General features: G+C 46.1%; 1 protein-coding gene and 1 long non-coding RNA gene across 3 annotated transcripts in view; one reads left to right on the forward strand and one right to left on the reverse strand.

The window, feature by feature from the left end:
• The window catches only part of SLCO3A1 (solute carrier organic anion transporter family member 3A1), a 330,506-nt gene that overhangs the window by 124,715 nt on the left and 190,612 nt on the right, over positions 1 to 15,179 (forward strand). The gene's annotated exons all lie outside the window — the stretch shown is intronic.
• Positions 1 to 15,179, reverse strand: part of LOC108295683 — a 22,719-nt gene that overhangs the window by 2,699 nt on the left and 4,841 nt on the right. Inside the window, exons 2-3 of the long non-coding RNA XR_001821543.2 lie at positions 15,138 to 15,142; positions 13,438 to 13,440 (exon numbers count right to left, since the gene is read on the reverse strand). This is a non-coding gene — a long non-coding RNA (uncharacterized LOC108295683). The remainder of the gene's footprint in view (positions 1 to 13,437; positions 13,441 to 15,137; positions 15,143 to 15,179) is intronic.

Below are 15,179 nucleotides of genomic sequence, written 5' to 3' on the forward strand. Positions count from 1 at the left end.
AGGTAGATATGGGAGATGAGGGTGCTCAGACCAAGGTGCTATGGTCTGAACGTTCGTGTGAATCGAATCGTAACCCAAGGTGAGTTAGGATTTCAGCAGAACTTGAATACGTCATGATGAAGGAGCCCTCCTGATGGATTAGCACACTTATGAAAGAGGCCTCAGAGAGCTGCCTCACCCTCTCTACCATGTCAGGGTGCACCTAGGACATGCCGTCTGTGATCTAGAATGTAGCCCTCCAACAGATAACAAATCTGCGGGTGGTGCCTCCTCTTGAACTGGTAGATTCCACAACTCTGAGAAGTAAATTTCTGTTGTTTATAAGCCACCCAGTCTGTGGTATTTTGTTACAGAACCTCAAACAGACTGAGGCACAAGGCACCAGGGAAATGCATGAATTGATCCATCTTCAGTACAGTGGATTTATTGGGAAGGGTGCTGCATTGATGAGCCTGTGTCCCCCCGGTCAGGACAGAGGCCCAGGGAATGCCCTCACGTGGCCTCCGGTGTGGTTCCTAGTGCTGCCTCGGTCCTCCAGGTTTGGCTGTGGATGAACTGTGCCTTTGTCCACACATACATAGAAAAGGACAGTGGGGCTGGGTGCAGCACTTTGGGAGGCCAAGGCGGGTGAATCACCTGAGCTCAGGGGTTCAAGACCAGCCTGGCCAACATGATGAAATCCTGTTTCTACTACAAATAGAAAAATTAGGTGGGTATGGTGGCGCATGCCTGTAATCCCAGCTACTCAGGGGCTTGAGGCAGGATAATTGCTTGAACCCAGGAAGTGGAGGTTACAGTGAACCAAGATCACTCCACTGCACTCCATTCTGGGTGACAATGCAAGACTCTGTTAGAAAAGAAAAGAAAAGAGCAGCGGGCAGAGCCCTGGGGCAGGGGAACTGAGGCAAAAGAGGGATTGCAACCCCTCTGCTCTCTCATTTCCCCTTGAAGTAGTGGTCTTGGATATCCAAGGAATGGATGAATTCTCAGGTGCCTGCTCCTCCCAGGCACTTCGTACTGGATGTCTCTGAACTAGACAGCAGCCCTCTGAGAAACCATCATCTCCACTCTGCTCATGACGAGCAGGCACAGCAAGGTGACCTGCATTGTCAGAGGACACACAGCTAGTAGTAAGGGATGGAATTTAAATTCAAACCTATGACAAGTAAAGATACAATTATCTTGAGTTGGTGGCTGACTGGAAAAACAGATGTAATAGCAAGAAGAATGGGGGTGAGACTGGTGTTTTGTTTGTTTGTTTGTTTTGTCTGAGTGTCTAAAACCATGGTGCCTTTGAGGGAGATGAATCTGAGTGAGTGATCGCAGGACTTAAGCGTGAGTTGAGGCAGAGCTTCTCAGCCTAGGTGATTTTGCAACTTGTGACATTTGGCAGTGTCTGGATTCATTTTTGCTTCTTGTCATAACGGGGTTGGAGCACAGGGGAAGTGCTGCTGGCATCTACTGGGGAGAGGCCACAGATCTTGTCAAGTCTGCATCAGTGCACAGGACAGCATCTGCAACGAAGAATTACCCAACCCGAAATGTCAGTAATGCAAGCCTGAGAATACCTGATTCTCATGAAAGCAGGCTCTTGAAGTGGCTTGGTGGCTGTTCTGGGTCGGAGTTCAGAGACCCCAGACTGCCCATAGAACATATAAAGTGAGAATGCAATGTTGTGTCTGCATGGGTAATGCTTTCCTTTTGGGTTTCCGTTACATTTCCAGGCGGCAGAGCTAGGCAGAGTGGGAGCGTGTTATGAGCTGAAAAGTTAGAGACCATATCCGGAAACTTCAATAAAGGTATTTCCTTCTGATCTGCCATCATTCCTCGCTCAAAATTCACTTTTCTTTCTGCATTTTCTGTATTCAGTAAGATACGCTGTGTCTGTGAGCCAGGCCTATTGGTGCCTGTTCTGTGGCGAGCAGGAACGCATAGATGACAAGGCAGGCAAGAGAGAGTGTCCCTGGACCTACGAAAACAGGCTGTGGACTAAAGCCGTCTGGGAAAAGACTCACGGGAGGTGGGACAGCACTCAAGGCTCAAGGTCAGCCTGGAGTCCAAGGATAAGGATAAGAACTGGGACAGCAGGTTCTAGAAAGCCAGGTCCCTTCGTGAGACGTCAGCCTGACCTAAACAGACACGACACCACTGTTTTGTTTTTGTTTTTGCTTTTCTCTCTGTAAGCCTTCTTAGCATTTGCAGTGTATCCTGGGGGAGCTTACAGTTTTCAGAGACAGACTCATGAATAAAAATGAGTTGTGTAAATTCCTGAATTAAGAATATTTGCCAAGTGCTGCGGGCCTCCAGAGGAGGCGACGGGCACCTTGGCCTGGAGAAGCAGAGGAGGATGAAGGTTTCTGGGTGAGTCACTGTTGGAAACTAGAAGGCGAAGGGAGAGTCCAGGCAGAGGGCAGCGTGGTGGGAGGTAAAAGGTGCCAGTGGGCAGAGCCAGGCGGGGTAAGAGTATGCTGTGGGCAGGGCAGGGTGGCAGGAGGTGGGGCGACAAGGCCACAGGGAACTCCCCAGAGGACAGAGAATTGTGTGCCTCCTACACATGTCCACTGTGGCTTCCAGGGAGAATCCTTCTGAAAGAGGAAAGATACGCTATCCTGGCAGGAAGGCAGGGACGTTCACTTCCAGTCCCTCTGTGGCAAGGTGGGGGTGACCCTCTTTCCAACAGGTATGATGAAGCCAGTGTCCCCATTTAGCATCAAAATAGAGAAGACAATTTCTTCATTCAAAAAGCAAATCTTGCCGGCACTAGACACCCTTCACAGAGGGGTGGGCTCTGGGAACCTGCCTGCCTGGGTTCCCATCCCAGCCTCTAGGGTTCCTCTGTGTGCCTTCCTGGTAGTTAACTGAATTTGTCTCTACTGCAGTTCCCTATCTATAAAATGAGTAGAATAATTGTTCCTGCATCCATAGGTGTTGGATGAGATTAAATGATTTAGTACAAATAAAGTGCCTGGAATATTGTAAATTCTCAGAGTTCACCAGTGTTACTGTCCTTTGACCATTCTGGGAAAGCAGAGGAAAAGGGCTTTAAGAGAATGTCATGTTCCAGAGCTGAGCTGGTGAACGGGCAGCCAGGTGTGCTGTAATTGGCTACCAGGCGTGCATTTTTTAAACACTGAATTTGAATGGATGATCCCTGATCGTCATAGTGCATCCTCCACCACACCCTCTTGTCCTAAGCCTGTCCAGTGTCACACATGCAGCATCCCCAGCTCTCGGCTCCCTAAACATGAGAGCAGAGGACTCTGACGATTGTGTTAAGCAGAGAGAAGTTACAGGAGGAACCATTTGCTGGATGAGCCACAAATGGAGTCAGCTGTCACCCCACACACGTGGGGAGAGCCTTGCTTACAAAGCAGCTGTGTATTTCAGATGTTGAGTTCAGCCTGGGAGCTTGTTGATGATCACTTTTTATGGCAGCAGGTTCTGGGACCGGGGTGGGGCGGGGGGGCACCCTGCCAGCTTCTGTCTCCAGGAGGTGGCTGCAAGCGCATCCAGGTCCAGCCTACCTCTCAGCCTCTCAGACCTGCCTCTGCGCTGCTAGCACGGTCTCCTTCCTACGCCTCCACCTGAGCTGTTCTGTTTAACTGTGAGATTGCCCCTTACAGCTCCCCAGTGGTGGGCACTCAAAGGCAGGCAAGAGGAGCAGCCTGCCTTCCCTAGCACACACCATCCTGAAGAGCCATGCTGGTGGTGGAGCGGGGAAAGAACCCTGGCTCCAGAGGTAAATGACCTCACTGAGGTATGACCTTGGTCAGGTCACTGAGCCCTGCAGTCCTCTTCCCGGTCTGTAACCCCTGGGGTACCATATTGCTTGCAGCAGCACCTCATGTGGTGATTGGGTTGTCGGAGAGAGGCAGTGTGTGTAGAGGTGCCTTATTAGTGTTAATGTTAGCTACTCTGCAAATGATGGACACTCAAAACGAGCAGTGCTGCATTTCCTGAAGCGTGGCCACCTGTCTACAGCCGAGGCTAGAAAGCAGGAATGGGACATCAGTTGTGGTAAGGGTCCCAGACTGTACTGGAAAAGGACAGATGGAAGCAAAGAAACTCTATACACAGTGGATTTCAAAGAATTAGTACCAGAAAAAGACTGTAAAATACCTTTTTTTTTTTTTTGAGAAAGAGTCTCCCTCTATTGCCAGGCTGGAGCAGTGGTACGATCCTGGGTCACTGCAACTTCTGTTTTCTGGTTTCAAGCAATTCTTCTATCTCAGCCTCCTGAGTAGCTGGGACCACAGGCACGCACCACCAAGCCCAGCTAATTTTTTTGTATTTTTAGTAGAGACGGAGTTTCACCATGTTGGCCAGGATGGTCTTGATCTCCTGACCTCGTGGTCCACCTGCCTTGGCCTTCCAAAGTGCTGGGATTACAGGCATGAGCCACCGCACCCAGCCTGTAAAATATCTTAATAACTTTTGTATTTATCATGCTTTGAAATGACATTTCAGATATTTGGGATTAAATAAAATAGTAAATATTATTAAAATTAATTTTGCCTGTTTCTAGTTTTAAATGTAGCTACTTAATTTTTTTTTAATATGATAGAAAATTTACAGCGTATTTCACTTTAGACCAGCTGTATTTCAAGGGCTCACTGGTCAAATGAGGCTGTCATTGGACAACACAGCTGTAGCCACATACCAGTTGCATCTAGAACGTGCCATTGGCCTTTAAGACTTTTGATCCTTCTCCTTGGAGTGGCCTCAGCTCTAACTTTTTTATCTGGAGAATGCCTTTTCATCCTTCAGAGCAAGGTCAAGCTTCAAATTCTCTTGGAAGAGTTCTCTGATCCCTTAGTCAGGGTCCTCTTTTCCACAGCTCCTGACAATTGGCACATGTCCTGGGGCATATGGATAGTTTATAGGAACAGTGAGGAAGAATACTTGAAATTGGGTGGTTCCGGAACATCTGTGTTGTAGGATTTTTCCTGTCCAATTGGCTGTTCCTCAAATGAAAAGGTTGGAGGAAGCTCTTTAAACATTTCACCCTGCTGTAGACAGGTTCAGTGTGATCATAAAGATTATGAATGGGAATCCAAAGAAACATTTGCAGAATCATATTTGCTTTCTACACCAATTCTGTAGGATCACGTTTTCTGTGATTGGCTGTCAATTACAAGCAGTGATCTTTCTGTATGTTCATAGCTTAATAGACTTTCAGGATCCAGGTGTGTTTTTGGTTTTGTTTTTTGACAGGGTCCCACTCTGTTGCCCAGTCTAGAGTGCAGTGGTGCAATCTGAGCTCACTGCAACCCCTGCCTCCCAGGTTCAAGCAATTCTCCTGCGTCAGCCTGCAAAGCAGCTGGGATTACAGGCACTGGCCACCTTGCCTGGCTAATTTTTGTGTTTTTAGTAGAGACTGGGTTTCACCATGTTGGTCAGGCTGGTCTCTAACTCCTAACCTTGTGATCTGCCCAACTCGGCCTCCCAGTGTGGCTGGGATTGTGATTTTTTTAATGGAGCTTATTTTTATTGCGTCTGATCCCATGATTTTGCAGACATTGGATCCAGAAACTGATGGAAAAAGCAAATTCCACATGAATTTGTTGTGCCCTTTATTGTTTGGTGGGAAGATGAAAATGAGATAGGGAGACAGAAGGAAATGGTATTTTTACATTTAAAGTGGCAGATTTGCACACGTGAATGACTGGGATTGGCTCTTGTCACCTTCACAGCAACCGAGTTGGGTTTGAATTCCTATTCCGGTGGCTGCAAGGCCTTTGCCACATTGCCCAACCTTAATTTGCCTCTGGTTCCTTGTCTTCCACTAGGCGTAGTGACCATCTGACGATGAGACTGTAAATAGGCATAGATGAGATAACACATCTCCTAGTAGAATCTGTTAATCTCCAGTTAGTCAAGGTTTTGCTCTTCTTTACTTTTTAGTTATTCATTTATAGTTTTGTTAAGTAATGGCTTTCTGTGCTCTTTTTTAAAATCTAGTTATCAATCAAGCACTGATAGTGTTAAATTCACCCATATGATGTTGTCCTCCTCAGTTTCTCTTTGTTCTAATTTTTAGATACTACTTGTTTTATAAAATATTCATCCTTTATAGTATATCTTAAATACACCTGACCTTGTTTGCTCCTGTTACCGTTTTTTTAAAAAAAATTTATGTCTAATTTATTGAGGTATTACTTACATGCAATAAAATTTGCCCCTGTAAGTGTAGGACTTGAGTTTTTATAAACATATGTGGTTGTTTAAACACCAAAATGGGGAGTTGTCCAAGTGGTATAAAGTGATGGGTATGCAAGGTGAATTAATTCCCGAGATCCGCTGTGTAACACTGTCTGTGGTCCACAAGACTGTGGTGCGTGCTTGACAATGTGCAAGAGGGTAGATTTCATGTTACCTGTTTTTACCACAATAAAACCAACAAGAAAAACAAAAGGACACAAGAGACTTTTGCAGATAATGAGTATCTGTTACTTTGATTGTGGTGATGGTTGCATAGGTATATGTGTGTGTGCAAACTCATCCACCTTTTTATGTTAAATATTTGAAGTTTTCATACATCACTTCTACCTCAGTAAAGCTGTTAAAAAAAAGATCTAGAACGGGTTATAGATGTGTGTGTGTGTGTGTGTGTGTGTGTGTGTGTGTGTGTGTGTGTGTGTATTTTGATGGGGTCTCACTCTGTCACCCAGGGTGGAGTGCAGTGGTACAATCTTAGCTCACAGCAACCTCTGCTTCCTGTGCTCAAGCAATTCTCCTTCCTCAGCCTCCCAGGTAGGTAGGACTACAGGCATGCCCCACCAACACTTGGCTAATTTTTGTGTTTTTTGTAGGGATAGGATTTTGCCATATTGACCAGGCCGGTCTCAAACTCCTGAGTTCAAAGCAGTCTGCCTGCCTTTGCCTTCCAAAGTGCTGGGATTATAGGTGTAAGCCACCGCGCCTGGCCAGGTATTCTGTATTTTTAAAATTTAGATGATGTCATGCTTCTTTGTCCCTCCTTGTGTACTGGGACCTGCTTATTCTTGAGTTCTTGATTTTAGCTTTCTATCAGATAGCTGGCGTATGCCTTTGAAAAGTTTTCTCAGTAAAGTCTTATGAGCGATATATTTCCTTGGTTTTAAAGTAGCTGAAAAGGGTTTTTGTTTCTTCATACCTCAATAGTAAGTTGCCCTGGTAAAAGTACTTCCTTGCCACGGTCATTCCCTCCTGATTGTTTAGCTCTGGACTGCTAGCGGAATGGGGCAGTAAGCTCAGATCAGCCTGCCCTCTGTTCCTTTGTGCTCAGGGCACGTGGTTTCCTTGCCTGCCTGCTCGTGAGAACAGCTGCTTTAACCCTGAGTGTATCTAGGTGTGAATTCCCCTTCATTCCTTTTCCTAGGAAATTGAGTATTTACTTGCATTGCCTTTCTTGTCCTGGAGGAGGAGGTGTGCAAAGTGAATCTCTCATCCCCCTTTCAGCCCTCTTCCCAGGTTCTTCAGCTTGTCAGACTCTGCTACTGCAAGCCTTCCTTCTCCCCTCTGCAGCCCTGTCTTTCTCTTCTGCGCTTTCTCTCTCTGCTACCCTGCCCTCTGGTTCCTGACTCCGCTGCAGCATGACTGTGCTTTGCTGTGCCACAAGACTCCCGCACCCTAAATCCCATGGGCCCCTGGTGGTTCTGTGGCTTTACCAGTTGGCAACAGTAGATGGGGTTGTTGAAATTCTCTCCTTCTCTGGCATTTCTGACAGTTTCTTCTTTTTGTCTCCAGCTTCTCCCAAGCCATTTCATCTGAGTCTTCCTCCAGGCCTGCCCTTCCTTGGACCATCCCTCAGCTCTCCCTGCAATCCCCCTCCCCTCTGGTTTCATCTTTAATCACCCCCTTCTCATTCTCCACTCCCCTCCGGGTGATCTCTTGAGTTTCCTTAGCTCTGGCCATCACCTCCGTTCACTTCCCTGCTGCGACCCCCACAGGCTTAGATAAGGTTTCTTACCTAAGAAACCTTAGTAGTACCTGCTCATAGGAGGATTTTTGTTGTGATGATTAAGTGAGGGGCTACACATAAAGTGTTTAAAATAGAGCCCAGCATGTAGTAAGTGCTCAATAAAACCTTGCTGCCAGTAATATGTTGTTATTAGTATTATTGTTAATGTGTTTCTGCTTTATTAAACTTTAATTGTTGGAGGCCTAAATCATATCATACTGCTTTTTTATCACTCCCTCCTACCACCCCATCACAGTGTGTCTGAAGTATAACAGAAGCTCAGAAATGCTTGTTTAAAATTAATTAATGTGTATGTTCTCAAAAGTATGAAAACAGGCATTTAAGCAGAAACCATACAAGAATGTTCATAGCAGCACTCTTCATAAGAGCTAAGACAAGGAAAAAACCCACATGTCTGTCAACAGATAATGGATAAACTAAATGGCATATCCATACATTGATGTATCGTTCAGTCGTAAAAAGAAATGAAGTACAGATACATGCTGTGATGAGTGAACCTAGAGAACATTAAATGAAAGAAAGCAGTCACAAAAGGGCACACATTGTGTGGTGCCATTCATCAGTAATGTCCAGAATAGGCAAATCCATAGAGACAGGAAGCAGACTGGTTGTTTCCTGGGAGGGAGTGGGAGAGAGAGAGTGGGGAGTGGCTGCTTCCTGGACATGGGCGTTCTTACTTAGAGTGATGACACTGACCGGGAACCAGAGAGTGGTGATAATTGCAAAACACTCTGAATGTTCCAAAGTCACTGATGGTAAATTTTTGTTACATGTGTTTTACTATAATTTTTTAAATGAATGAATGATTGGATGGATGGATGGATGGATACATGGAACATGCAAAGACGTCCTGCCTGAGATTTTATCAGTGCAGTGAGACCAGCAGTCAGTTCCTCATTGCCACCCTGGGGGGTGACACACACTGGTCCCACCTGCGTTACAATGATCCAAGTGCTTCAGCCTCACATTGCTGACCCCTCTTTCGTGGCTCAAGGAGAGAAGCAAAGGAGCTGTCTGAGGATGTTGCAATATTGTCCATGTTGTTGGTTACACATTTAGAGGTGATCTCTCCTGGCAGCTGCAGAGAAAAGTTTGGGGTTATTAGGGAGGAAGGGGAAAATGGTGAGAATGTGCCCTAGGAAAGTGGGGTGCTCACACACGGAAAACAAAGTATCATATATTCTCACAAGTGGGAGCTAAACTATGAGGATGCAGAGGCATAAGAGTAATATAATGAACTTTGGCAACTGGGGTGTGGGGACACTGAGAGGTGGATGAGGGACAGAATACTACACATTGGGTAGAGTGTACGCTGCTTGGGTGATGGGTGCACCAAAATCTCAGACGTCACTACTAAAGATCTTACCCAAAAAACACCAAAACTGTCCAAAACGATTGAAATAAAAGTTTTTTTTATAAAAGACAGTAGCGTCCTAAGATATCTTGATAAAGAAAAATCAGAGAAGGTCTTTTGCAAGCAAACGTTATTAGAAATACCTTTTAATGGTTGAGATTAAAAACATATCCCCTAAATGATCCTCCCCAGGGAACTGTACAGTTTTTGAGGATAAAGACCTTGGCTGTCTGGCTAATGTTGTCTCCCTGAACCTTGCATGGATCCAGGCACTGAGTATTGATTCAGATCCTGAGTACCGAAATCAGTGATTATTGAATCAGTTATGGAGCCAGATAATTCTCCAAACAAAATGAATACCACCCTTTGCTTCTTGTTTGTTTTCTCCCATCACCCATTTCTGAGCAGTTTCTCAGGTTTCGCACGTGGACTTACCAGTAGGAAACACTGCTGGAGGTCATTTGTCAAAGACAAAACTTGAGTTTACAGAGGGATTTTCTCCCCTGTAAATGATAGACCGTCCTGCGGTACCCTGACTTCTGATTGCTGTTTATGAAGATGGATTATTTCTGATTCAGATATTTCCAATCCTTTAATTCTTTCTTTCTTATTGAACTAAGCTCTTCTGTTCTTCAGTGAAAATGGCACTGTGCATAAGTGTCTGCCATCCACACAGGAAAAAGCTTTCTGTGAACACGTGGCCTTTTAGAATGAAGGCAGTGATCTTTAGAGTTTTTAATTACCCAAGCCACCAACTCATCTAAGCCTTGGTCCACACTCCAAAGAGGAGGGCAGGATTTGGATGTCAGCTTAAGCCTTAGCATCTGTTCTGTATTCAGGGCTCAGCGTGCAAATGTGTTCCTTTTTTTCCCCCCTCAGTGGAATATATTCTTCTTACTTTTCCCTCTGTAAAACATGCATGTGCCTTGGAATTTTCCCATTGGAGTATTTAATAATTACCCAGGTTTAGCTTTTTGTTATATATGAATGATTTTACTAAGTTGATAGATTAAACTAAACTTAGAAATTAGTAATAGATTCATATATGAAAACTGTTAGGAACAGGAGTCTCACAAAGGTTCAAACTTTCCACGTATCCATGCCATCTGGTTCAAGGGTCAACAAACTATGGCCCATAGGCCAAATCCCATTGACTGTCTGGCCCTTTACAGAAAAAGTTTGCCAGCCGCTGGTCTAGTTCAACACTTAGCATGAGCTGCTGGTCATACTCCCTCTTTTGCCCTGTGTTCTGGCATTGACTACTAAAATTGGCTTGCTATTCTCAGTTTTCTCACTTGTACTAATGATTATTTATGACTTTAGACCTACTTGTTAACTACTCTGAGATACAGGTGCCTCATCTGCAGAAAGAGGACGTTAATAACAGTTTTCATCATTAAGCATTTCATCAAGTGAGTTGACACATACAGGCTGAGTACCTCTTACCCCAAAAAGCTTGGGACCAGAAGTATGTATATATATATTTTAATATCTGCATGTACATAATGAGATATTTTGGGGATGCGACCCAAGCCTCAACGTGGAATTCATTTGTTTCATATACACCTTATGCACATAGCTCGAAGGTAATTTGCCACAATATTCTAACTAATTTTGTTCATGAAACAAAGTGCTGCATGCAGCTCAGCACATGAGGTCAAGTGTGGAATTTTCCACCTGGCAGTACTCAAAAAGTTTCAGATTTTGGAGCATTTTGGATTTCAGACTAGGGATGCTCAACCTGTAGAAATCACCTAGCATAATGTTTGGCAGTTAGTTAGCAGGCCCTTCCTTCTTTCTGCCTCTTTCCTAACGAATATGACCATTAATCCATGAAAAAAAAATGAAATGGCACTACAGTGTAGAAGTAAATTTGTTATCACTCATCCTGGGTTTAAATCACTTTTCTGTCACTTACTAGCTGTGTGACCTTGAGCAAGAGGCTTAATCTCACTAAACCTCCTCTAAAACCAGGGATAATAATAGTATCTGTGTCCTAAGTACAACTGTGACTCTTTAGTATACAATGCCTGTCAAGTGTTTAGCATAATGCCTTGCACCCAGCATATACTGATTAAATGGTAGCATCTATTATTGTCCTTATCAGTGTTACCATTAGTTTCTTAGGGTGTACAAACTATTGGTGAGGATCATGGCATTCATCGCCTTTACCCATATTTCCCAACACCAACTCTCCTAGTCAGCCAAACCTTTTCCCACTGAGCTCCACTTAAGCAAACAAAGAAAATGTGTTTTCCTAGAGAAAATGAATCTAGAGCTTTACCTTCCGCACTTGGTGCGTTAGAAACATTCCAAAAGGAAAAGCAATAGAGAGGCTGGATTTGCACATTTCTTTCAGACCTGCTGCCTGATTCCCTTCCCGCGTCCTGGCTGTGCGGCTGACATTGCTGCTGGCCTTAGCTGTACCTGTGTGGTTCTAGCAGCAGCACTCACGGTGCTCAGGGCTTGCTGTGGGGAGAGGCCACGCTGCTCAGCTGGAGCTGCCCGAGGGATCTCCATCCATTGGTATGCTTGTCTATTCATTGGCTTCAAAATTTGTTTTACTGGGTGCAGAGATAACACAGGATATTAATACCTAGCCTTTCTATGAAGGGGCTCACTCTCTTGGACCCCAGTTTTGAAGATATATTGGAGAGTCAAGAGTTTGGGGACTGGGAAATCTGAGAGTTTAAAAATAATCCAAGCAAAGATGGTGAATGAATTTATAGGGTGATAGAGGGGAGGGTGTGTATTCGACCGGCCGGGGATGAGGCTTTGGTTGGTATGAAGTGTCTAAGCTTGTTCCTGTTCTGAGTGGGTCCTTTCTAAACGTAACTTCTTGACTGTAAACCTCTTTTACTCCAGGGATCATTCTGTAAGGAGTGCAGCCCTGGCCGGCTTTGCAGGTTTCTCCCTCACACTCTGCAGCTATTGTTGGTCACACAGCAGGCTGGATGCACTAGGAAGTGAGTGTGTCTCCTGGTGCCCTGGCGCCCCTTGAACAAACACAGTCCCACAAACAGCTGTGCTTCTGCTTCTGCACGTGCTGAGCAAAGGCACCAGCTTGCTTCTTCCAGGCCCAGGAAAGACTCCACTGGACTGTGATGCTAAAGTTGGAGGGGTCTCACCTGACCTTGGGTCCAGGTGACCCTAAATCATGTGCAGGAACTGATATGGCCCTTTATGGAGCAGCAGGTTTCACTGGGGTGGGATTGTCGGCAGCTGTGCTCTTCTTGTCAAACGCTGGCTCCGGAGAGCCAAAAATAGTCCTGGAACCAGTCTGGGTTCAGGAAGTGGCGTGAGCACATTGCCTTCCCCTTAGGGAGAGTGAGCCACATTCCTCAGAGTGACAGGCGGCCAGGAGGGTAAAGAGCAGGGCAGTGGCCGGCTGGGGTGGGATGATTCAGATGCCTGGCCTTCCGGCTCCTCCACCACCAGCCATGCCCTCCTTCCTCTGCCAGCCAGGAACTCCCACTTCTCCCTGCTCCTTCGTGCCATGGCTCACCTCTGACTACCACACTTCTTGCTCAGAAGGCTCCATGGGACATCATCGCTGGGCAAAGGAAAGTGTAAACTCATGCAGTGAGGCCCCTGGAGTCCGGGGATCTCATCTGACCTCCCTTGAGACTCTACTTCCTGCCCTTTATGCTCCAGCCTCTCCAGACTCCAGCTTGATGTTCCCCCAAAATGCCCACGCTTCCCACCTCATGGCTCTCCTCTAGCTCTTCCCACCCGGCCGAATGCTTCCTACCTGTGCATGTTCCATAGGTCCTTCAGCTCAGGTTGTGTATGGTGATCATAATGTTTATCATCTAAACAAGGATTTTGTCTGAACAAATTTCACAAACTAGTCCTCCTTTTGGGCCATGGGGTCATGCAATCATCCAATGCAAAAACCCTTCACAAAGAGGGCTATATCCCTCCCTTATCTGGCTCCTTCCACTTTTTTCTTGTTGAAAAAGTTGTCACAGATCCTCCTGCCACAGAGTGTGGACATCAGGGTAGGCGCTTAGTTTCTGCTCCAGGTTCTAGGCTTCCTGAGAACAGACACAGTGCCCAGTGAGTCTTGTCTCCTCACCAGCAGCTTGTACAGCCCCTTGCCTAAAGAAGGTGCCCACACATCCTCAAAGCCACTGCTTGCTGGTGAGCATGCTTTGATGCTGCAAGCTTAGATGCCTCCCTCTGTCCTCAGCACCACTGATTAAAGCTATGCCCATCAGTGCAGGAGATGGGGTATGCACAGCTGCAAAGTCCTTGGCACACAAGGCGAGGCCCCTGCTTCAGCCAGCATGCCAGACTCTGGGCCTCAGGCAGCTGCCCACAGAGCTCTTGCCAACGCTGCAGCTCTTGCTAATATTTGATGATTGTCAGAGAGGGACCACCTGTGGGCCATGCCGGCCACGCATTCCTTTAGGCAAGAAACCCAGAGTGTGGCTTCTTGTTTTGCATCAAGTTAAGTCACTTTGTAATCAGGGCAGGGCCCTGGTTTTAACATGGCTTAGCCCACACTGGAGTGCCTAGTTAACTAACAGGTGCATAGTCTGGCCATGGCTCTGAGGAGGGCTTGCAGGAGAAATAGTTGTAGTTTATTTCAAAAATTATGCATTTTCTGTAAGAGCTTACTGAAGATTCCTTTAAGGGCTCATAAGATTGATCTCCCATAAAGCAGTGACATTCAAATTCTTTTTCTTCCTTAGCTGGAGAATCGTTGGTTCAAACAACATCTTGGGTAGACATTCCAAACTGGGAAACAACCAGCTTTTCTGGGGAAAGGCAGTGCTGGGGCTTGAAGTTCTGTGCCCTTGCCATGGGCTTCCTCTATAGAGTTTCTGAGAAAACAGCTTGAAAATCAGTGCTCTAGAGTTGAGTAAGGAAGATGCGTGTCCTGGAATCACAAGTGATTTGAGTTGCTGACAGGTGTTCTGAGAGAAGCTCATGCTAAGACAGGTGGGAAGGGCAGGTATTGTCCACTAGCCCTGCAGGAGGTGTTTAATGGATGCTGGTGGGTGGGGAGCTGCCTGGGCTTGCTTGAGGCCACTCAGCGCCATTATAAGTCTCCCAAGCGCAGGCCTGTGCATTACACCTGGCAAGGGGAACAGGACCCTCTCCAGGGATGCCTTCCCTGCATCAGCCCCGCCCCAAACTCCCAGGAATTTAGAGAGTCTGTCCCTTCACAGAATGGAAGCCCCTGCTTGAGACTATGGGAGCAGCAGTAGCAAGAGACTGACCTCATCCAGAGTGGATGATCCTCTCCAGGTATCCCTTGGTCTTATTTCCATTACACTGGAGATATGAGTAGTCAGAAGTAGCAGTCACGTTTTAACAAGCTATGTTTTACGAGATGCACTTGACCTTTGCCGTAGTAATCAATAACCGAGCAGGTATCCTGTGCCATGCATGGCCCTATGTGCTGTGCACACACAAATTATCTCATCTCATTTTTACAGCATTCATGCTTTATGAAGGCATGGACATAGGGAGGGAAACATCACACACCAGAGCCTGTGGAGGGGGCGAGGGGAGGTAGGGGAGGGATAGCAGGGGGTGGGGGCATTGGGAAGTGATAACATTAGGAGAAATATATACCTAATGTAGATGATGGGGGGATGGATGCAGCAAACCACCATGGCGTGGGTATACCAATGTAACCTGCATGATCTGCATATGTACCCCAGAACTTAAAAGTGTAAAAAAGAAAATATGGGCTGGGCGCGGTGGCTCACGCCTGTAATCCCAGCACTTTGGGAGGCCGAAGCGGGTGGATCACGAGGTCAAGAGATCGAGACCATCCTGGTCAACATGGTGAAACCCCGTCTCTACTAAAACTACAAAAAAATTAGCTGGGCATGGTGGCGCGTGCCT

The sequence above is a fragment of the Cebus imitator genome, unplaced genomic scaffold, assembly GCF_001604975.1.
Source record: "Cebus imitator isolate Cc_AM_T3 unplaced genomic scaffold, Cebus_imitator-1.0 Scaffold19, whole genome shotgun sequence".
NCBI classification, from domain to species: domain Eukaryota; kingdom Metazoa; phylum Chordata; class Mammalia; order Primates; family Cebidae; genus Cebus; species Cebus imitator.